At 42.1% G+C, this 23,717-nt stretch overlaps 2 long non-coding RNA genes across 3 annotated transcripts; one reads left to right on the top strand and one right to left on the bottom strand.

Moving 5' to 3' along the window:
- Nucleotides 1-10,505: 10,505 nt before the first annotated feature.
- LOC144334404 (uncharacterized) lies at nucleotides 10,506-12,225 on the top strand. The gene is made up of 2 exons (XR_013404203.1): nucleotides 10,506-11,163; nucleotides 11,326-12,225. It is a non-coding gene; the product is annotated as an uncharacterized LOC144334404 (long non-coding RNA).
- A 1,414-nt stretch (nucleotides 12,226-13,639) lies between these two features.
- Nucleotides 13,640-22,222, bottom strand: LOC106993393 (uncharacterized). Of its 2 annotated transcripts, XR_013404202.1 has the most exons (4): nucleotides 22,085-22,222; nucleotides 21,709-21,951; nucleotides 15,109-15,379; nucleotides 13,640-13,818 (listed from the first exon to the last, which is right to left on the bottom strand). It is a non-coding gene; the product is annotated as an uncharacterized LOC106993393 (long non-coding RNA). The 2 variants fall into 2 exon arrangements; XR_013404201.1 differs by lacking the exon at nucleotides 13,640-13,818 and having other exon boundaries at nucleotides 14,666-15,379.
- Nucleotides 22,223-23,717: the final 1,495 nt, after the last annotated feature.

Genomic DNA, 23,717 nt, shown 5'->3' with positions numbered 1-23,717 from the left:
AGAGGCCTGGGCACGGGGAGGGGCCCCCACTCAGACTTAAGGAAAGGCTCCTTGGAGGAAGTGTCATCCTAGCTGAAACCTGAAGAATAAATAGGAGTTAAGGGGTGAAGACAAGAGGGAGAAAAAAGAGAGGCAGAGGCACTGCATTTTGCAAACACGCAGAGAGAAAGCCTACAGGAGTCCCCGTGCTCTAGGCTGGAGTATGAAGGGGGGAAGTAGCAAGAGGTCAAGGTTAAAAGAAACAATGCCTGAAAAAGATTTAGTACATGGCCCAGCACATAGTAGTGCTTAATAAGGTTTAATATGTAAAAATGGAGGTAAAATAGATGATAGTTTAATAATATGGATTTTGCACTGAAGCTTCAGACAAGACAGAGAAATGAAGAAAAAAACCCGCCAAAATTCAGAATTGCATTTCTTTTTTTTTTTTTTTTTTTTTTTGAGACAGAGTCTCACTCTGTCACCCAGTCTGGAGTGCAGTGGCGCGATCTCAGCTCACTGCAAGCTCCGCCTCCCGGGTTCACGCCATTCTACTGCCTCAGCCTCCCGAGTAGTTGGGACTACAGGCACCTGCCACCACGCCCGGCTAATTTTTTTGTATTTTTAATAGAGACGGGGTTTCACCGTGTTTTGCCAGGATGGTCTCGATTTCCTGACCTCGTGATCCACCCACCTCGGCCCCTCAAAGTGCTGGGATTACAGGCGTGAACCACCGCGCCCGGCCAGAATTGCATTTCATTAACATCTGCGAAGAGATAAAGCGTTTAAGAGCTTCTGTGCCAGGCGCAGTGTCTCACACCTGTAATCCCAGCACTGTGGGAGGCCGAGGTGGGTGGATCACCTGAGGTTAGGAGTTTGAGACCAGCCTTGCCAACATGGTGAAACCCTGTCTCCACTAAAAATACAAAAATTAGCTAGGCGTGTTGGCACACGCCTGTAGTCCCAGCTGCCCGGGAAGCTGAGGCAAGAGATTCGCTTGAACCCGGGAGGTGGAGGTTGCAGTGAGCCAAGATTGTGCCACTAAACTCCAGCCTGGGCAACACGGTGAGACGCCATCTCAAAAAAAAAAAAAAAAAAAAAAAAAAAAAAAGGCTTCTGAAGGCATGTCCTTCGGATTGACGTTTACGTGGGCAGAAACATGGGAAGAATTTAAGTAATTGCATTTTAAAAATATTTTATCTTGAAATAATCTCAGGCTTTCAGAAAAGTTGCAAGTATAGTACAAAAAAATTTTTTTTCCCGAACCATTTGAAAATTAGTTGTTGATACTATGCCTAATTACTCAGAACATTTTAGGGTGTATTTTCTTAAACAACTGTGTGCTACATAGCCATAATAAGACTATCAAAATCAGGAAATTAACATTGTTACCACCATCTACTCCTCAGATCCCATTCAAGTTTTGCCAGTTGTCTCAACGTTGTACTTCTTAGCAAAAGGATCCAATTCAGAATTGCACATTGCATTTAGTGTCATGTCTCATGAGTTTCCTTCAATCTAGAGAAGTTCCTCAGCTCTTCCTTGACTTTCATGACCTGGACAGTTTTGAGGTTACAGATCAGTTATTTTGTAAAACCTCCTTGAGTTTGGGTTTGTCTAATGTTTCCTAGATACTAGGTGAAGTGTCTTTTTTTTTTTTTTTTTTTTTTTGAGACAGGGTCTCACTGTGTTGCCAAGGCTGGAGTGCAGGGGTATGTGATCGCGGCTCAATGCAGCCTCACAGGGTATGCATCTTTAACAGGAATATCACAGAACTGATGCCACATTTTTCTCATTGTGTTTTATCAGATGTGTACTCCAAAAATCTGAGACATGTCTCAGTTAATTTAGAAAGTTTATTTCACCAAGGTTGAGGATGCGTGCCTATGACACAGCCTCAGGAGGTTCTGATGACATTTACCCAAGGTGGTCAGAGCACAATTTGGATTTATACATTTTAGGAAGTCATGAAACATCAATCAGTATACATAAGAAGAACATTGGTTCGGTCTGGAAAGGCATGACATCTTGAAGCACGAAGGGGGCTTCCAGTTCATAGGTACGTAAGAGAAAAATGGTTACATTCTTTTTTTTTTTTTTTTTAGGGATTTTCACACATATTTATTTAATTTTTTTTTAAATTATTATACATTAAGTTCTAGGGTACATGTGCATAACATGCAGGTTTGTTACATATGTATACTTGTGCCATGTTGGTGTGCTGCACCAATCAACTCGTCAGCACCCATCAACTCGTCATTTACATCAGGTATAACTCCCAATGCAATCCCTCCCCACTCCCCGCTCCCCGTGATAGGCCCCAGTGTGTGATGTTCCCCTTCCCGAGTCCAAGTGATAAGTTTCTGATTAGCCTCCTCAAAAGAGGCAGTCAGATATGTTTTTATCTCAGTGAGCGGAGGGGTAACTTTGAATAGAATGGGAGGCAAATTTGCCCTAAGTAGTTTCCAGTTTGACTTTTCCCTTTAGCTTAGTGATTTTGGGGGCATAAGATATTTTCCTTTCACATTTCCCACTTTTCTTTTTAAAAATCTTTTGGAAAAAGCATTTTAGGAGAAAATGAGTTTGTGGTCTCAGATTTCGTCTGATCTGTCATGGCTAGGATGGTTTACTCCTAGACGAGTAGGTCCTGAGTTATTAGGAAAGTTCATTTTTAGAAGATTGTGAAGTCTTATGTCCTGTGAAAAGAAAACAGGGGGAGCAAGGGAGAAAAGCAACAAACAAAAAACAATCCTGGAAAATCGTTATAGGCTGGATTACTCTGAAGTCCATACATCAATAGGCAAGTATGAAAGTGGCTTATGTATGTAAATAGATTGCTGTTATATTCTTCTGAAATTTAAGTTGTCTGGCTTCAGTTTGCAGGGCTTTAAGAAAGCACAGTTAGCTGGGCATGGTGGTGCACACCTGTAATCCCAGCTACTCGGGAGGCTGAGGCAGGAGAATCGCTTCAATCTAGGAAGTGGAGGTGGCAGTGAGCTGAGATTGCCCCACTGCACTTCAGCCTGGGTGACAGAGTGAGTCTGTCTGAAAAAAATTAAAATAAAAATAAATAAATAAAAAAGAAAGCAAAACTTAGTCTGGACATGGTGGCTCACCCCTATAATCCCAGCATTTTGGGAGGCCGAGGCAGGTGGATCACTTGAGGTCAGGAGTTTGAGACCAGCCTGGCCAACATGGTGAAACTCCATCTCTACTAAAATACAAAAATTAGCTGGGTGTGGTGGCAGGTGCCTGTAATTCCAGCTACTCAGGAGGCTGAGGCAGGAAAATTGCTCTAACCCACGAGACAGAGGTTGCAGTGAGCTGAGATCGTGCTGCTGCATGCCAGCCTGGGTGACAGAGCAAGACTCTGTCTCAAAAATAATAAAAAGAAAGCACAGCTTAGTTTTCCATGACTTCAAACTAGAAAAAAATGGGGAAAAAAGTTGAAAACTTTATTTTGAATACATGTAGCTAAAAAAAAAATTAGAATTCTGTCCAAATGGTACCACAATAATGAAAATTGAAAAACATTAGGCAAGACTAGAATCTAACAACAGGTGTACTATAGTTTTCAAAACATAATTTTTCTTTCTCTAGTTTCCCATTTTTACTAAAGACAAGTCATGTCTTTAGTAATTTGATTTGCTTTATTATACTTGGCCTAATTATTTGTATACAATACAGCAAGAATAATTATTTTTCAAATACACTTTTAAATTGGCTTTGATGGAACTTTGTTCTATAGAAGGAATCCCAGATAAGATCTTTTAAAATTTTTTATAATTTCTTTTTTGAGATGGAGTCTCACTCTGTCCCCAAGCTAGAGTATGGTGGCACCATCTGGGGTCACTGCAACTTCTGCCTTCCAGGTTCAAGCTATTCTCCTGCCTCAGCCTCCCAAGTAGCTGGGACTATAGGTGCATGCCACCATGCCCAGCTAATTTTTGTGCTTTTAGTAGAGTCAGGATTTCACCATGTTGGCCAGGCTGGTCTCAAACTCCTGACCTCAAATGATCCACCTGCCTCAGCCTCCCAAAGTGCTGGGATTATAGTCGTGAGTCCCTGCACCTGGCTAAGACCTTTATTTAAAGCCAAGACCAGCCATGGATTTATGCCATTAAATACCTATAAGTTGGATGATCCTCTGCTCTTGAGGTTCCAAAGTAAACTTGGGGCTCCTGGGCCTGTCAGAAAGTGACATTCTTTACTTATCACAGGTCAGGAACGCTGTACAGGGAAGGTATGAGGCCACTTTCCCCAAGGGGCTTTATTGGCTTCCATAAGTCAAGTTTGATTCCTTAAAGGAAAGCACACTATTACAGTCAGAACCTTGGTAAAATAACCAGTTTCTCCTTTTGTGTCTTGTTGCAAAATGAAAACAGATTCTTTTTTTTTTTTTTTTTTTTGGGGACGGAGTCTTGCTCTGTTGCCCAGGCTGGAGTGCAGTGGCACGATCTCGGCTGACTGCAAGCTCCGCCTCCCGGGTTCCCGCCATTCTCCTGCCTCAGCCTCCCGAGTAGCTGGGACTACAGGCGCCGCCACCATGCCCGGCTAATTTTTTGTATTTTTTTTTAGTAGAGACGGGGTTTCACCGTGGTCTCGCTCTCCTGACCTTGTGATCCGCCCTCCTCGGCCTCCCAAAGTGCTGGGATTACAGGCGTGAGCCACCGCGCCCGGCCGAAAACAGATTCTTACTATACTTGTGCAAATTACTGTATTGCCATAAGGGAAGCATATTCAAAAATGGTTTCCAAGTTCTGGAGAAATCAGGTAGAGAGAAACAAATATGCTCCAAATTTTACTCATAGGAGTATACTAAATTGTTAAAAGCTGTCAATAGCTCAAAAGAAAAGTTTCCTTGACTCTGAAAAAAAAACAAAGAATCACCAACATTTCTTTTTTTTTTTTTTTTTTTTTGAGATGGAGTCTTGCTCTGTCGCCCAGGCTGGAGTGTAGTGGCCAGATCTCAGTTCACTGAAACCTCTGCCTCCCGGGTTCAAGCCATTCTCCTGCCTCAGCCTCCCGAGTAGCTGGGACTGCAGGCGCCTGCCACCTTGCCCGGCTAGTTTTTTGTATTTTTTAGTGGAGACGGGGTTTCACCGTGTCAGCCAGGATGGTCTCGATCTCCTGACCTCGTGATCCGCCCATCTCGGCCTCCCAAAGTGCTGGGATTACAGGCTTGAGCCACCACGCCCGGCAGAATCACCAACATTTAAAGCAAAAGTCAAAAAGATTACTTTAGTCTTCTATCAGTTCAGTTTATGCAATTAACTCCTGTTCTGCTTGATATTCATGAACATTTCAGCTCTCCATAAGAGTCCTAAAAGTTTCTTTTTTCCTCTATTCTAATGTCACAAATTCCAAAGTTATCAGAAACCTGCATTTAAGAACACCTGTTAGAGTTCTGTAGCTGGTTATAAAACCACCCTCTAAAGAGGGCCAAAACAAGACAACAGTTGTCTGTGGATGACAGTTTTAGAGCAGCCATAGTCAAAGACACAATTGACAAGGACATTTGTTACCTCTGTGGCACACAATAATTTAACATAAGAATTATAATTATTATGGGTAATGTACACTAAGTTATATCACTAAATGTCTCTCACTATGTACACTAAGTTATAATTATAGGAGTTTCCCATAATTTTGGAACATATACCAGTAACATATTTGTATAAATGTAGCCCAAAGAAAACCAAACACTATTTTATATGTGACAATGATTCCTGTATAATTTTTATACCAGATAAGCCAAATATGTCATTTTTGGACTTTAGGGAACCTATTAATAATACCTTAAAGGATTAATTAAATCAGAAAAAGACATAATTTATAATTTGATTTTGGAAAGTTTGTCAAATATCAAAGGTTTAAAACACTTGATATCACAAAATAGAATCACAGGTCATTGTTAAATAAGTTATTCATTTAACCAAAGTGAAACTCAAGGATTTCAAAGAAAAGGTGAAAACCTTCATTCTTTGAGAGAGGATATTTAATTTTCCAAACAATAAGCCCTGACAAAAACAGCACAGGCTGGGTGCAGTGGCTCACACCATAATCCCAGCACTTTGGGGGGCCAAGAGGGGTTGGATCACTGGAGGTCAGGAGTTCGAGACCAGCCTGACCAATATACTGAAACCCTGTCTCTACTAAAAATACAAAAAATTTAATCCCAGCACTTTGGGGGGCCAAGAGGGGTTGGATCACTGGAGGTCAGGAGTTTGAGACCAGCCTGACCAATGTACTGAAACCCTGTCTCTACTAAAAATACAAAAAATTTAATCCCAGCACTTTGGGAGGCCAAGGTGGGCGGATCACGAGGTCAGATCGAGCCCATCCTGGCTAACACGGTGAAACCCCGTCTCTACTAAAAAACACAAAAAATCAGCCAGGCCTGTTGGCATGGGCCTGTAGTCCCAGCTATTTGGGAGGCTGAGGCAGGAAAATCGTTTGAACGCAGGAGGCGGAGGTCGCAGTGAGCTGAGATCACACCACTGCACTCCAGCCTGGTGACAGAGCCAGACTCTGTCTCAAAATGACAAAACAAACAAACAAACAAAATTAGCCACACATGGTGGTGGGTTCCTGTAATCCCAGCTACTCAGGAGGCTGTGGAAGGAGAATCACTTAAACCCAGGAGGCAAAGGTTGCAGTGAGCTGAGATCACACCACTGCACTCCAGCCTGGGTGACAGACTTCATCTCAAAAACTAAAAAAAAAAAAAAGTACGAAACCAATTAAATTTGTTTTTCAAAATTGTACAAACACTCTATATAACATTTTAATCTTGATTGTAAGAGATTGTAAGATATAACTTCCACAAGCCTTTTATAACCTTTACTAAGGAGTTAATGCTTCAAGATAATCTTGTTAATCTGACACAGTGACACATATTCTGGTCTTGCATTGATGTGCCTTTGACATTAATGGTTAATTTATGGATGTAATAATCTTAATTAAAAAAATTTTTTTTTTTTTTTTTTTTTTTTTGAGACGGAGTCTCGCTGTGTCTCCCAGGCTGGAGTGCAGTGGCATGATCTCGGCTCACTGCAAGCTCCGCCTCCCGGGTTCACGCCATTCTCCCGCCTCAGCCTCCCAAGTAGCTGAGACTACAGGCGCCCGCCACCACGCCCGGCTAGTTTTTTGTATTTTTAGTAGAGACGGGGTTTCACCATGTTAGCCAGGATAGTCTCGATCTCCTGACCTCGTGATCCACCCGCCTCGGCCTCCCAAAGTGCTGGGATTACAGGCTTGAGCCACCGCGCCCGGCCAATTAAAAAAATTTTAATCTCAGTTTTTTCCTAAGCAAACCACAACTTAATAGTAATAGCATAGGAGTTATGTTGATAAAATGTAAAATTTATTAAACTAGTTACCAAAAGGCAAAAGAAAAGATCTTCTGCTGTGTACAGAAAATTATGTTGGAATAAAACATTTCCTTTAGATCTTTAAGAAAATATTGTTAGCATCAGGCCACAACAGACAGAACTTGAGGAAAAAAAAAAATGTATATGAGCTGAAAATGAGTTGAAGGAGAGTGTTATAATTTTGCACCTTTTAAAAGGGGAAAGAAAACTGAAAACAGCATGATGAAATAAAAGTTGAACCTTGGGTTAAAAAAATTAAAATCTTTTTTTTTTTTTTTTGAGATGGAGTCTTGCTCTGTCGCCCAGGCTGGAGTGCAGTGGCGCAATCTTGGCTCACTGCAACCTCTGCCTCCTGGGTTCATGCAATTCTCCTGCCTCAGCCTCCCAAGTAGCTGGGACTATAGGCGCTCGCCACTATGCCCGGCTAATTTTTTGTATTCTTTAGTAGAGACGGGGTTTTACCGTGTTAGCCAGGGTGGTCTCGATCTCCTGACCTCGTAATCCACCCGCCTCGGCCTCCTAAAGTGCTGGGATTACAGGCGTGAGCCACCGCGCCTGGCCTAAAAAAAAATTAAAATCTTTATAATTTATTAAGAAGTAATCAATCCCTTAAGGACATTTTATTGTTGAATTCTTTAGCGTGTGTGTTTCATTACATCAAACCCAATGTCTAGAAAAACCCATTATAATTTTCCTTTAATTATAGATGACTTGATCATATGAAAATTTTTGGGTTTTTTTTTAGGTAAATCCTTTGTTACTTACACAGACCATTCATGACATGCTTGGACTTTCGGGTTTGTCCTGAATATCTTTCTTTCTTAAACAACCACTCATTTTATTCTTCATCTAAATTTACCATACAAGATTATTTTTCATATAAAATTATTTCTCAGTTGGGCATAGTGGCTCATGCCTGTAATCCCAGCACTTTGGGAGGTCAAGGCTAGTAGATCACCTCAAGTCAGGAGTTTGAGACCAACCTGGCCAACATGGCAAAACCCCATCTCTACTTTAAATACAAAAATTAGCTGGGCATGGTGGCAGGCACCTATAATCCCAGCTACTTGGGAGGCTGAGGCAGGAGAATCACTTGAACCCTGCGGGAGGAAGGTTGCAACAAGCCAAGATTGCGCCACTTCACTCTAGCCTGGCAGACAGGCTCATCTCAAAAAAAAAATTTTTTTTAATTATTTCTCTTTAAGCTTTCTTACCAAAAAATACCTCTTTCTTTCTATAATTTTGTTTATACCTCTCTTATTTCCTGGCTCCTTTTACCTTGTTTTATACATGACCTTTAAATAAGCTTTGAATTAGACAAAAATTGTTCACGTTTTTAAAAGGGACACTTTTTTTTTAAGAAAGAATGTTTTCCTACAATGTATTTTTATTGAAAAATACTGAAATAATGAAATATTTATAATTTAATTTAATATAACTTTAGATTCTAAATTATGACTAGTTTATCTACAAGTATTTATCCTATTACATTTATCTAATTATTTTATTTTAATCATTTACCTACATTATTTATGAAAACTGCGATAGTCATCATTTAAAGTTATGAAACCACCATTGCAAAATTATAACTGAGACAGTGAAAAAGATTTGCCCTAAGTGACTCCATCTTGCTTCTAAACTCCAAGCTGTCCTTGTTCATTCCTGGGTATGGGCTGAACTAACTTTGCTAGGAACTTAGTTTATAGTTTAGCTTTGAAACAAAAATAGTAACTGTCTTCCCAAAGGAAATCTCTTACTGCCTGTGGACTAGACTGCCTAACACCACAGGATTAGAAGTTATGGTAATCTGGCTGGGCATGGGCGGCCTGTAATCCCAGCACTTTGGGAGGCCAAGGCGGGCAGATCACCTGAGGTTGGGAGTTTGAGAGCAGCCTGACCATCATGGAGAAACCCTGTCTCTACTAAAAATACAAAATTAGCCAGGCATGGTGGTGCATGTGTGTAAACCCAGCTACTTGCGAGGCTGAGGCAGGACAATCACTTGAACATGGGAGGCGGAGGTTGCTGTGAGCCAAGATCATGCCACTGCACTCCAGCCTGGGCAACAAGAGCAAAACTCTGTCTCAAAAAAAAAAAGAAGTATGGTAATCTTACTAAATTCAAGATGTAGCTATTTTTATTAAACCAATATCAATGTATTATTTATTAAAGATTACACCAGCAAAGATAATTCTGTCTTGGGCTGGTTTTATAGTTTTGTAACCTCTATACCAAATTTTGACACCTTATAGTATCTGGCTGGGAAAAGTATAAAATTGCTTGATTAGTAAATGCAAACAAAGATGTATTGCTGGCAAATTCTTAAGACATTTCTAATATTATTTTACCAATAATTTTAAATCCAGCTTATTTATTAAGATTTTACTTAAGTCCCATGAACTTGAAAAAGCATTTGACTAGTCTTTTTTTCTTTAGTATCTGATTTAAGTGCTTTTGTTTTTTTTAAGCCAATTAATTAGCTCTTTTATATATTTTCAATAGTGAAATATTGTGTGCACAACACATAAATACCTAGATGTATTAGGCATGCTGATAGAAGTATATCTTGTAGATTCATAAAGACCTTTTTTTTTTTAATCTTAGACTTTCAGGTTCTTGATAACCTGTTTCACAACCCTAGGCAGTTAAATAGCTAAATAGCCTTAAATTTGCATATTAAAGGAAACAACTCAGGTGAAAAGTAACAGAATTTACATCATAAGGTACAGAGAGGAAAAGTCTGGTGTGCTAGAGGGAGATTAAAGATAGATGTCAAATCAAACATAAAATTATAAAAATCTATCATAGGATTGTATAAGGAGACCAATTTTATTTGGGTAGGGACTACCTATCTTTTAACTGGATCTCTGAGCTCTAGGCAGAGCCTATACCAAATCCTGGGTTTCCAAAAAGGGAGAATTATTATGAGGCTAGACCAAATGATGTTTTTACACTGCACTTAAAGATAATTTTTTTTAAACAGACATTTCTAAGTGTTGAATACGCTATTCCTTAAAAACCCAAGGCTAGCCTCTGTTGCAAATAACTATTTTAGTCAATAAACCATGTAACACAATACAAAAGCAAGCAGTTTAAAAGCTGAGATGAACTTGTCCGTTTATACTTTTGGCGCCTTCTCCACTTTCTTTTTTTTCTTTTTTTTTTTTTTTTTGAGACGGAGTCTCGCTCTGTCGCCCAGGTTGGAGTGCAGTGGCCGGATGTCAGCTCACTGCAAGCTCCGCCTCCGGGGTTTACGCCATTCTCGGGGGTTTACGCCATTCTCCGGGTTTACGCCATTCTCCTACCTCAGCCTCCCGAGTAGCTGGGACTACAGACGCCCGCCACCTCGCCCAGCTAGTTTTTTGTGTATTTTTTAGTAGAGACGGGGCTTCTCCACTTTCTTAAAGGAACCCAGGCTAAACTATTTCAGGTCCCTCATGCAGCAGAGGGTGCAAGAGAAAGGAGAGACAGCAGAAGTAAATGAAGAAAACAGAATTAAGTCAACTGAGAAGAAAAACCTTGCTCAAAAGAACAACAAGGTCGTAGGAGAGAAAAAAACAAACCATGAAGACCTTTCAAATACAAACACACACACGTATCTTGGATGTTAGCTTTTAATTAAGTTGACTTTAACAAATGAGCTCCTTTAAAAAAAGAAGTTTTTAAATCTCATTACCATATTTCAACTGAGACAAATTGGTGCTATTTCATTTTCTTTTCTTTTTTCTTTTTTTTGAGATGGAGTCTTGCTCTGTTGCCCAGGCTGGAGTACAATGGCAAGATCTTGGCTCACTGCAACCTCTGCCCCCAGGTTCAAGTGATTCTCCTGCCTCAGCTTCTCGAGTAGCTAGGATTACAGGCATGTGCCACCATGCCCAGCTAAGTTTTGTATTTAATTTCTTTGTTTTTTTTTTTTTTTTTTTTTTTTGTTGTTGTTGTTGTTGTTGAGATGGAGTCTTTCTCTGTTGCCCAGGCTGAAGTACAGTGGTGCAATCTCAGCTCACTACAACCTCTGCCTCCTGGGTTCAAGCAATTCTCCTCCCTCAGCCTCCCGAGTAGCTGGGACTACAGGTGCACACCGCCATATCTGGCTGATTTTTTGTATTTTAGTAGAGACAGGGTTTCACCATGTTGCCCAGGCTGGTCACAAACTCTTGAGCTCAGGCAATCAGTCTGCCTTGGCCTCCCAAAGTGCTAGGATTACCGGCGTGAGCCACTGCTCCCACCTTTATTTTTTTGTTTTTTATTTTTTGTTTGTTTGTTTGCTTTTGTTTCTTAAATTGCTGCTATTTCAGAAGTACAACCATTGCTCTTTCAGATTGGCCTGGCTAGCTAAAAGGTGGCCTTGTAAATAAAGCCCGTGTAGTACTCAAAATAAAAAATCTTTCCTCTTTTTTCTTTTCGCTGGCTGTTTTTCTCCCCCACCATACCACCTTTTTGTGTGTGTGTTTGTGGGAATTTATGTATTTGAGAGGCCTTGTTCCCCATAATTGGAACTTTCCTTCAGATTTGATCAAGTCTCATAGAGTCGGTCAAACCTAATGGGACAAAGACCAAAACAACAACAAAAACAGAAACAACAATGACAAACAGCTAAGCAAAACAAATGATCATAAACTTACATGATTACTGAATGCTTTAATGGTAAGGAGAAATTATGATCATCTGGTTGTTAACTTTAGCCAAGACTAAACCTCAATTCAGCTACTTACCTAGGGATGGGTCTCAGGCTGAAGACTGCTCTCTACCATCCTAGAAGCAGGAAAAAAAAAATCATCTTTTCTGTTGGAAGCAAGCTCAAACTCACAAAGGAATTACCTGCCTTCCATTGTCATGGAAGCAAGTAAAACTCCAAAAAAAAAAAAAAAAAAAAGAGGCAGTTGTACAGCAAAATAAACTTTAGATCTCAACCAAACTTTGGGAGAGCAGGGATTCTCTGGAAATCCTCAAAGAAGTCCTCTGAGGACTTCCTCTGGAAGTCCTCAGCAAAGTATTCATAAAATTAGCTTATGCTGATACCAAACACCAGTAGGAGATTTGTCAAAGTTCAATTGTTCCTCCACACAGAGTCCCTATGTGGTTACCAAAATGTTAACCCCAGTAATTTGAGACAGGTCTCAGTTAATAGAAAATTTGGCCAGGCATGGTGGCTCAAGCCTGTAATCCCAGCACTTTGGGAGGCTGAGACGGGCGGATCACGAGGTCAGGAGATCAAGACCATCCTGGCTAACACGGTGAAACCCCGTCTCTACTAAAAAAAATACAAAAAACTAGCTGGGCGAGGTGGCGGGAGCCTGTAGTCCCAGCTACTCGGGAGACTGAGGCAGGAGAATGGCGTAAACCCGAGAGGCGGAGCTTGCAGTGAGCTGAGATCCGGCCACTGCACTCCAGCCTGAGCAACAGAGCGAGACTCCATCTCAAAAAAAAAAAAGAAAATTTATTTTGCTAATTAACTGGGTGTGGTGGCACTAGACTGTAATTTCAGCTACTCGGGAGACTGAGGCATGAGAATTGCTTGAATCTGGGAAGTGAAGGTTGTAGTGGGTCGAGATTGCGTCACCGTACTCCAGCCTGGGCGACAGAGTGAGACTCTGTCTCTAAAAAATAAATAAAAATAAAAAATAAAGTTTATTTTGCCACAGTTGAGGATGTGCACCCGTGACAGTCTCAGGAGGTCCTGATGACATGTGCCCAGGGTAGTCAGAGCATAGCTTGGTTTTATACATTTTAGGGAGAAATAAGACATCAGTTAATATATGTAAGATGAACATCGGTTTGGTCCAGAAAGGTGGGACAACTCAAAGCAGGGAGGGGGCTTCCAGGTCATAGGTAGAAAAGAGACAAATGGTTGCATTCTTTTGAGTTTCTGATTAGCCTCTCCAAAGGAGGCAATGAGATATGCATTTATCTCAGAGAGCAGAGGGGTAAGTTTGAATAGAATGGGAGGCAGGTTTGCCCTAAGAAGTTCCAAGCTTGACATATCCTTTTAGATTAGTGATTTTTTTATGTGTTGGGGGGCTCATACCTATGAATAGAGACATAAAGTAGAAGGATGGCTTTCAAGTGATGAGGGAAGGGAGGAGTGAGGAGTTAGTGTTTAATGGGTATAGAGTTTTAGTTTCACAAGATAAAAGGAGTTCTATAGATGGATGGTGGTGATGGTTGCACAACAATGTAAATGTACCTAATACCGCTGAATTCTCCATTTGCAAATGGTTAAAATGGGCCGGGTGTGGTGGCTCATGCCTGTAATCTTGTTGTGGGAAACTGAGGAACGGAGAGACCAATTTGCGAGTACTAGAGGGTATTTATTTTAAGGTACGCACTGGCTGAGTGGATTCATATACAAAAAGCTGAGCATTAAACAAAGAGCAGGGTTTTTATAAGTGGACTTACAAAAGTAAAACAAAAGCAGTTAATCATATAGTGCATAATTTGTGGCCTTGCATAGCTGGTGGCCTTGTAGCTGCGTCAAAAGAAAAACAAGAACTGGCTAAATACAGACATTTGTAAAACATAATCATGCTTAAGAAGCCAGAGAAAGGAGTAACAGTAAAGGAATTTGTCTTTCTCTTTTTTTTCCCTTCAACCTTGTTCTGGAGGGGAGAGGTGTCTGGAGCCCGTTCCTTTGGCCTTGGCTTCTCAAACAGCTTTATCTTATAACTGACCTTGAAGTGAGCTTGCTAGGCAGAGGAAAACTTGTTCTTTTCTTTTTAACCCTTGCCTTTCCTGTTACTTTTCTTGGAGTGAATGAATGCATATTTATTTTTAAATTTCTGCCTCAGTTTCCCCCCTTGATGCCTTTTATAAAAGAAGTTTAATAGGAGGCATCACTATTATTTAATTTTGCATGAAGAGACAAGTTTTATTCTTTAGACAAAGGTTGATATTTACATAGAGCCTTTAGCTGACTGGTAGTTTGCCTAGCTACTATTGCCTCTATAGTTGATTGAATGTTTCTAACAAGGAGAGGTAAGAGACAAGGGAGTATTAGGCAACTTCCTAGTATGGCCAGAACCACTCTTATTAAAGTCTTAAAGCCTCCGAAAAATGAAAGACAGCCTCCAAAGAGAGAACTGGAGACCACCCTTTCTATGTTTGAACTGGAACATGGGTTAATTTTCTTATTCTTGCAGTTATTTCCGTAATTGTCTTTCCATTGTCGTTGATTTCCAGGCAGCAATTAGTTAGATTGAATTGTCCACATACTCCTCCTTCCTGGGCTAGGAGGTAGTCTAAAGCTAATCTGTTTTGATAGATAGCAGTCCTCATTTTTGTAGCTTGCTGGGCCAGTAAATCTAATGCATTTGCTGTTTTATTAGTGATCTCAAGCCCTGCCTGTAACCTTATGATGCGCTTAAGCATGTAAGTAGGAATATGGTAACTCCATGACCTATTTTCCGCGTAGGTAGCTGGCCATTTCTGGGTCATAAATTGAATAGGTGATCTCATTGTAAGTACAAGTTCCTAGGTAAGTCCCTGTACACTCATAATAAGTATGGTATAATAGAGTCCTGGTTATACTGTTTTCTGACCATGTAGTATGTGTACAATGGGAACACCCTTCTATGGGTGTTTCTTCTAGCATGGTTAAGGTGGGTAACAACAGCAAAACAATGTACAGTGTATTCATATCTAGTAAGGACAGAAGAGGTCCTTACTTGGGGGAGGAGGTTGAGAATAGTGACAGAACAATAGTAAAACAGTTAATATTACAAGGAAAACTACTAGTCCTAAGATTTCTAACTGCATTTACTTGCTTGATGAGTCATCAAGCTTTGGCTGTGCATAGACTAGTCAACTTTCAGTGTGTGACTAGAGCAGGGCTTGTTGTTTCCTCAAGCTTCAGCCGTGTGTAGGCTGGTCAGACTCGAGAGTGACCAGAGCAGGGCGATCATCTTTAGCAGCAGTTCGGTCTCATCTCAGGATCAGCTGGGTTGGATGATCTGGGTCCTGCTGGCTGGTCCACTTGTCTTGAGTTGTCGGTTTCAGCCGACTGTGGTGGATCCAATGCACAACACCTGCAACTTTAACAGTAGTGGGAGTGGATAAGATTACAGTATAGGGCCCATCTCATATGGGTCCTAGAGAAGTTGGAGTCCACTTTTTAACCCAAACAGGATCTCCAGGTTTAAAGGGGTGTTCTGGGTCTGTTAGACTTATAGGCATTCTTTTCTGTACCCAGTCACGAATCTCTTGCATGGCTATTCCTAAAGCCTACATTTGTTTTCTTTTCTTTATCTTTTTTTCTTTTTTTTTTTTTTTGAGACGGAGTCTTGCTCTGTCGCCCAGGCTGGAGTGCAGTGGCGTGATCTCAGCTCACTGCAAGCTCCGCCTCCCAGGCTCATGCCATTCTCCTGCCTCAGCCTCCCGAGTAGCTGGGACTACAGGTGCCTGCCACCACACCTGGCTGATTTTTTGTATTTTTAGTAGGGACACGGTTTCACTGTGTTAGGATGGTTTCGATCTCCTGACCTTGTGATCCACCCGCCTTGGCCTCCCAAAGTGCTGGGATTACAGTTGTGAGCCACCACACCCAGCCGCATTTGTTTTCTTAAAGTTAATTCCCCTAGTTCTCAGAGGTTTCCTTTAATTTGACTTATGATTGGGGGAGGCCGAATGAATAAAATCTCATAGGATGAATACCTAGTTTGTTTGGTGGGGGTGCACCTGACTTGGAGGAGGACTATAGGCAAAACCTAATTTCATTTCACATGAGTGTTTTGGCAATATTTCTTCAGTAGCTGCTTGAGTATCCAGTTCATGCATTTTACTTTTCCTGAACTTTGTGGCCAATAGGCTGTATGTAACTTCCAGTTTATTTTTTAACAGTTTTGTTAAATCTTGCATTATTTCAGCTACAAATGCCAGCTTATTGTCTGACTCTAAAGTTAAAGGCAGTCTAAACCTGTGGATAATATCTCTTAACAGTACTATAGTCACTTGTGCTTTTTCTGTTTTGATGGGGAAAGTTTCAACCCACCCTGAGAAGGTGCAAACAGACACTGGCATGTACCGATAGCCTCCAGCATGGGGCAATTCGGTAAAGTCTATTAGTAAGTTTTCACAAGGCATGGCTACTACTTATTGAATTCCTGGGGGCCACGTGGGTCTATGTTGTGGGTTGTTCGGAGCACAGGTTAAACATTGCGCACAGACAGCTCGAGTGATAGCAGAGAGCCATGGCACATAGAAATGACATTTTAATAACGTTTCTAGTGCCGTTTTCCCCATATGAGTTCCCTGATGAATTTGTTTTACAAACTTAGGAGCCAACATCTCTGGAATGAGTAATCTCCCATCGTATAATTTCCACCACCCTCCTTTAATATATTTTTAATCTTCCTGGGCAAACCAGGCTCTTTCATTTGGAGTATAACTTCGGTCCTCTTGGAGGGGGGTTCTGGGAGGAGAGGCATAGCTAAAGCTTCCTCTTTAAAATGTGGCACAATCATTGCTGCCTGCTTTGCCTCTCTGTCTGCCTTTCTGTTTCCTTTAGCTTCTGGCGTTCTTGCCTTTTGGTGCCTTCTACAGTGCATTACAGCTACTTTTTCTGGAGCCTATACAGCCTCTAAAAACTGTAGAATCTTTTTTATACTTTATTTCTTTGTCTCCAGCTGTTAAAAGTCTTCTTTCTTTATATATTGCTCCATGTACATGCAATGTAGTAATAGCATATTTAGAGTCTGTGTAAATATTGACTTTCTTGTCTTTTGGTAGCAACAGTGCTCTTATCAAGGCCATCAGCTCTGCCTTTTGTGCTGATGTTCCAGTAGGCAGAGGCTGAGCCTCTACTACTGAATCCAATGCTACCACTGCACACCTGGCTCGTCAGACACCCTCTAACACAAAACTACTTCCATCTGTGAAGTACTCGACATCTGGGTCTCTGAGGGGTTTGTCTGTAAGATCTTTCTGATTGGAGAATACCTCATCTACTGTTTCAACACAGTCATGAAGGGGAGCTCCCGGTTTGACTGGGAGCGAGGTAGCTGGGTTTAGAGTGTTCAGTTTTTAAAGGAATGTAGGGATTTTCACATAGAAGCCCTTGGTACTGAGTTATTCTCAGGTTTGACAACCAATGGTGACACTCAGAGTTATGACTGAGTGTGGCACCCAAATGATTAACTGCTGTCTTTAGAGTCAATTTGCTAGCTTCTTGTGTTTAGCAAGGTGGTGGCAGCTAATGCCTTAACACAGGGAGGCCATCCTAGCATCACAGAGTCCAATTGTTTGGATAAGTATGCTACCGGGTGATGCTATGACTTTTTAACTTGAGTCAGAACTCCTATAGCCATTCCTTTTCGTTCATGAACATATAGAAAGAAAGGCTTAGTTATATCTGGTGGTCCTAAGGCTAGGGCCTGAGTTAAAGCTTCCTTGATTTGTTTGAATACTGTTTTCAATTAGTGTCCTAAAGGAGGGTTTTTTTTTTCTGCCCCTTTTGTGGCTTCATATAACGGCTTAGCCATCAATGAAAAGTTTGGAATCCAGATGCGGCAAAATCCTGCTGCCCCTAAAAATTCTTTTATTTGACATTGGGTGGTTGGGGTTGGAAGTGCACAAACGGCTTGTTTTCACTTATAGCCAAGCTAGCATTCCCTGTGGCTCGCTATGAAACCTAGATATGTAACCCTTTATGGCAAATTTGGGCTTTCTTTTTAGATACTTTGTAACCTGCTTTCCACAGGAGATGGAGGAGGTCTTGGGTTCTCTGATAATAGTCCTCCCGGGTTGGGGCCGCTAAAAGAAGGTTGCCTGTGTACTATAACAAGGCACAGTTATCATTTGGCAGGGTATAGGCCTTGAGGTCTGAGGCCAGTGTTTCCCCAAAGATTGTAGGGGAGTTTTTGAACCCTTGTGGGAGCCTAGTCCAGGTGAGCTGCATAGCTTCCTTGTCCCATTGAAATGCAAAAATGGGCTAACTGGTGCTAAGCAAATATAAAAGAAAGCGTCCTTTAAGTCTAAGACTGTAAACCTAGTGGCACTTGTTGGAATAAGTACCATTAAAGTATATGGGTTTGGTGCCACTGGATGGATGGTCACCATGGCCCGGTTTATGGCATGCAAATCTTCACCAGTATATACTCATCAGATCTTGGTCCCAGCAGTGGCCTTCATAGTGGCAAAAGTGGAGAATTCCAGGGGGACTGGCATCAGATTAAGATTCTATATTTATAGAGCCATTCTAAATATTTGCAGACACCCTGTACAGCCTTTTGGGGAACCGGGTACTGACGAACCCAGACCGGAGTTGCTCTTGGTTTCAGTTCAGCTACTATGGCTGGATGCTTTACAGCCAGCCCAGGTGGGTTTTTTTCAGCTCATACCCCAGGAATTTTATTAGCTAGTCCAAATAATAATTTTTCTTCCCGTGTATGAGGCTGCATTGGCACCTGCATTTTCTTTCTATACAGTCTCTGTTCCTCACTTGTGGAATGGCAAGGGTTAACACCATGGCTTTCGAGTGACTCAGATTTAAAGTCATTTCTCCCTGCAGGCCAAAAGTAATTTGTGCTTGCAATTTTTGAAGTAGGTCTCTTCCTAACAAGGGAACTGGACAATTTGGGAGGTATAGGAATTCATGCTGGACTTCTTGTCCTCCTGTAACACACCTTCTGGGCTCATAGAATGGTCTTTTCTCTGAGACTCCAGTATCTCCTACAATAGTTGTATAGTTCGGCCGGGCACGGTGGCTCATGCCTGTAATCCCAGCACTTTGGGAGGCCAAGGTGGGAGGATCACAAGGTCAGGAGATCAAGACCATCCTGCCCAACATGGTGAAACCCCGTCTCTACTAAAAATACAAAAGTTAGCTGGGTGTGGTGGTGGATGCCTGTAATCTCAGCTACTCAGGAGGCTGAGGTAGGATAATTGCCTGAATCCAGGAGGCGGAGGTTGCAGTGAGCCAAGATCAGTGCCATTGCACTCCAGACTGGGTCACAGGGCAAGACTCCGTCTCAAAAAAAAAAAAAAAAAAAAAAATTGTATAGTTCTTGGATAGTGGCCCTATGGATTGAGCTACTACAGAGTGTTCAGCCCCGGTATCTACCAAAAAGTCCGTCAACTGGCCTCCAACTTCTAATGTGACCATAGGCTCCTGAAGGCCCAATGAGAAGAAGCCTGATGTGTCCTAGTCCTCACATCCTTTAACTCCACCACCCCGACCAGATCAGTATCTGGTTTTTCTAAGGTGTGGCAGCCCTTGGCCGATGGCCTCTTCATCTCATGGCCTTGGCCATTTCTTTCATTGCTTTCTGGATATTCATCCTTCTACTGTCTTTTCTTTTTGTATCTCGCATATTGATCCCTCTCTAGCCTTGGTTGGCTTTCAAATCCTAGTCTAACTTGACTTCTTCTATGGCTACGTCTGCATCCACATCCCCTCACATTGTTAATCTCTTTTTCTATAAGGGCTGCTGTCAACAGATCAGCCTTTTTCTTAAGCCTCCGAACTGCTTCCTTCTTTGCCTCCTGGTCATAGTTAACATACGCTTTGGTGAAGCTGGGTAGCATTCATATCTGTAAAACCTAACTTCTGAAACTTTTGTTTGATATCACCCTGGGCCTGTCCTACAGATGAGGTATTCACCATACACTGATTTTCAGCAGCCTCAGGGTCAAGGTAAAAAGTCGGTATGCCTCACAGAGTCTTTCATAAAACTGGCTAGGGCTCTCATCACTTCCCTGAAGCACCTCTGAAATCTTCCCTGTATTAATTGCTTCCTTTCCACCAGCTCTTAGCCCCTGCAGAAGTGCCTCTCAGTACCTCTGCAGGCACAGAAGCTGAGTTGCATTCTCTGTGTCCCAGTTGGGATCTTGGTCTGGGAACTGACCCTGAGCGTGTGCCTGAGCATTCACTTTGTCTGCTGATGGATGGACTTCTACCCAGCAGAGAGCTGTCTGTGTTATTCTCCTGTGCTCTTCACTGTTAAATAATGTGAGGAGGAGCTGCCTGCAGTCTGGCCAGGTTGGATTGTGTGTCAGAAAGATGGATTGCATCAGATCTATAAGAGCTTGGGGCTTTATCCATGTAGGAGGGAGTATGGTGTTTCCAGTTTAAGAGATCAGTGGTTGAAAGGGCTGGTAAATGAAAATCTGTTGCCCCCCCTGAACTTGACCTTGGTCATCATAATAAATGGGCTCTTGCATCTCCTTGAGAGGCATTTGCATAGCTTGAGAATGGCCAGATCTGAGACAGCCTGCTTGACTATCTTGACTTCTTTCCCTGGCCTCTTGAGGCTCTGATCCTCTCCTTCGGGGTGCAACTTGGGGCACGCTGGCTCCTGAGTCTGGTTCCTGGGGGACTGTTGGCCTCGGTAAAGGGGGGTAGGCTGGGACATATGGAGGAAGAATCTCTGTTCCCTCTGGCGGTTTCTGCAAAATTGGCTTTTCTTGTTCTCTCTGGGACTTCCCTTTTAACTTTGCCGGCGAAACTGCTCTTACTTTTTACTCTTGGCTGGGCTCGGGCCACAAGTGTTTTGCAATAAGCTGCTAAAAAGGGCTGGATTCAGGCCGGTCTTATCTGTGCCATATTTAACTGTGAATCAATATAAGGAAATTGATCAGGTTACTCAGGCTGTCCTCTGACTCCTGTCACCATCTTAAATACACAGCCAATTATTTCCCTATCTATAGTTCCTTTGGTTGGCCATCCAACACCAAAAGAAGGCCATTCTAATTCACAGAGAGTTCTCAACCTCTGAGGGGTTAACTTAACTCCGTAATCTGCTGCAAAACCTTTCTTAAAGTTCTGTAACATGGACTCCAATGGAGTAAGTTTTGATGACTCTCCTACCATTCCTCCCTTTACAGCACAGCACATTCACTCTTGCACACTCACTCGTCCTCTTGTTTAGGCCTACTATACCATCTCCTATTACAGCAGTTTTCAGACGCTGCTTGGCTTTGGAGAGATTCTTATTCCTGTTACAACTCTGAGCTGTAGGGCAGCTCCTATTAGCTGTATGCAGATTGCTACTAGTCTTAGTTGGCCCCACACTTTGCTCGGGCACATAGTCCACATGAAGAGATCTGTAACTCCCCACTTCGTGGCTGATGAGCCTAATTAGGCCCCTCCATTCACACACTTTTACACATTTCCCCACTCCCAGTTCCTGTGTTCCTAATTGGGGTGATGAGCCACTCTCGCCACCTCCAGTTTCCTTTTCCTAACCAACTTAGTGAGCCACTCTCGCTTCCTGTGTCAATTAGGGTGTGAGTTTCATCCGAATTGATGAGCCATTCTCATCGCCCCCCAGCCCCTCTGGGTCAGACTATTAGGCACACCCTGGGAGATGATCAGGCTCCCTTTCCATCCTTATGATGGGTCCTGCCTTGGGCCCCAAAACCTTACCACAGTTCCTGAAGTGCGCTCTTTCTAGAATCATCCTGTAGCTCCTCTCAGGTTCCGTTGTGCTGCTGGGTAGGGGTGCCTGGTCACAGGAGAGCTGATTTCCCCTCCAGGCTGAAGTTCTCCTGGTGGCGCCTGGGGTCACAGGTCTCCCCTGGCTCAGGGCTGCAGCCCTCCATAGGCAGAGGAGACAGTAAGCCTGTCATCTCCACTCCTGGCTGGCTCGCCAAGAAATGTTACGGGAAACTGAGGAATGGAGAGATTGATATGAGAGTACAGGAAGATACTTATTTTTAGGTATGCTCCGGCTGAGTGGATTCATATCCAAAAAGCTGAGCATTAAACAAAGACAGAACAGGGTTTTTATAAGTGGACTTACAAAAGTAAAACAAAAGCAGTTAATCATATAGTGCATAATTTGTGGACTTGCATAGCTGGCCTTGTAGCTGCATCAAAAGAAAAACAAGAACTGGCTAAATACAAACATTTGTAAAACATAATCATGCTTAACAAGCCAGAGAAAGGAGTAACAGTAAAGGAATTTGTCTTTCTCTTTTTTTTCCTTCGACCTTGTTCTGGAGGGGAAGGGTGTCTCGAACCTGTTCCTTTGGCCTTGGCTTCTCAAACAGCATTATCTTATAACTGTCCTTGAAGTGAGCTTGCTAGGCAGAAGAAAACTTGTTCTTTTGCTTTTAACCCTTGCATTGCCTGTTACTTTTCTTGGAGTGAATGAATGCATATTTATTTTTAAATTTCTGCTTCAATCTTAGCACTTTGGGAGGCCAAGGTAGGTGGATCACGAAGTCAGGAGGTTGAGACCAGCCTGGCCACCATGGTGAAACTCTGTCTCTACTAAAAATATAAAAGTTAGCTAGGCCTGGTGGCACGTGCCTGTAGTCCCAGCTACTTGGGAGGCAGAGGCAGGAGAATTGCTTGAACCTGGGAGGTAGACGTTGCAGTGAGCCAAGATCACGCCATGTACTCCAGCCTGGCGACAGAACGAGAATCCGCCTCAAACAAAACAAAACAAAGAAAATGGTTAAAAATGGAAATTGTTATGTTTATTTTACCACAATTAAAAAAAAACAAAGAAATGAGCTATCAAGCAAAGCAAAGACATGGATAAATGTTGAATGTATATCAGTAAGTCAAAGAAGCAAGTCTGATGAATTTTTACTGTATAATTTTTTTTTTTTTTTTTTTTTTTGGAGACAGAGTCTGGCTCTGTCACCAGGTTGGAGTGCAGCGGCGTGATCTCGGCTCACTGCAACCTCCACCTCCCAGGTTCAAGCAATTCTCTTGCCTCAGCCTCCTGAATAGCTGGGACTACAGGGGCCTGCCACCACGTCTGGCTAATTTTTGCATTTTTAGCAGAGATGGGGTTTCACCATGTTGGCCAGGATTGTCTCGATCTCTTGACCTCGTGATCCACCCGCCTCGGCCTCCCAAAGTGCTGGGATTACAGGCGTAAGCCCCCATGCCTGGCCATGATTCTACTTATATACATTATGAAAGGTAAAACTACGGAGATGAAAAACAAGTTGGTAGGAATTCAGTAAGGGAGGAGGATTGAATAGGTAAATCACAGGATATTTTAGGATGGTGACATTATTTTGTGTAATACCATAATGGTAGTGACATGGTACATGACACCTTGCATTTGTCAAAACCCTTAGAACCTAATGTATGCAAATTAAAAAAAATCATTTAGGAGCTCAGATAGATGATCCCAAGATGAAATAAAGAACGTGACAAAATAATCCAACCATATTATGAAAAACCCTCAATGAAGGAAATGGGAGAAAATTGCTCACCTAAGTAACTTTGGAAATAAGTGGATTCTGTAAAACTAAATGCAAAAGGAATACAGACTGGGGAGCAATATGGCCAAGTGGGGGCCTCCAGAAATTGTCCTCCCTGCAGGAACACCAAATTGAACAACTATTCACACAAAAAACACCTTCATTACAACCAAAAATCAGGTAAGTAATCATAGTACCTGGTTTTAACAG

The sequence above is a fragment of the Macaca mulatta genome, chromosome 14 (assembly GCF_049350105.2).
Source record: "Macaca mulatta isolate MMU2019108-1 chromosome 14, T2T-MMU8v2.0, whole genome shotgun sequence".
Lineage (NCBI taxonomy): Eukaryota > Metazoa > Chordata > Mammalia > Primates > Cercopithecidae > Macaca > Macaca mulatta.
This window is presented reverse-complemented; position numbering and strand designations above follow the sequence as displayed.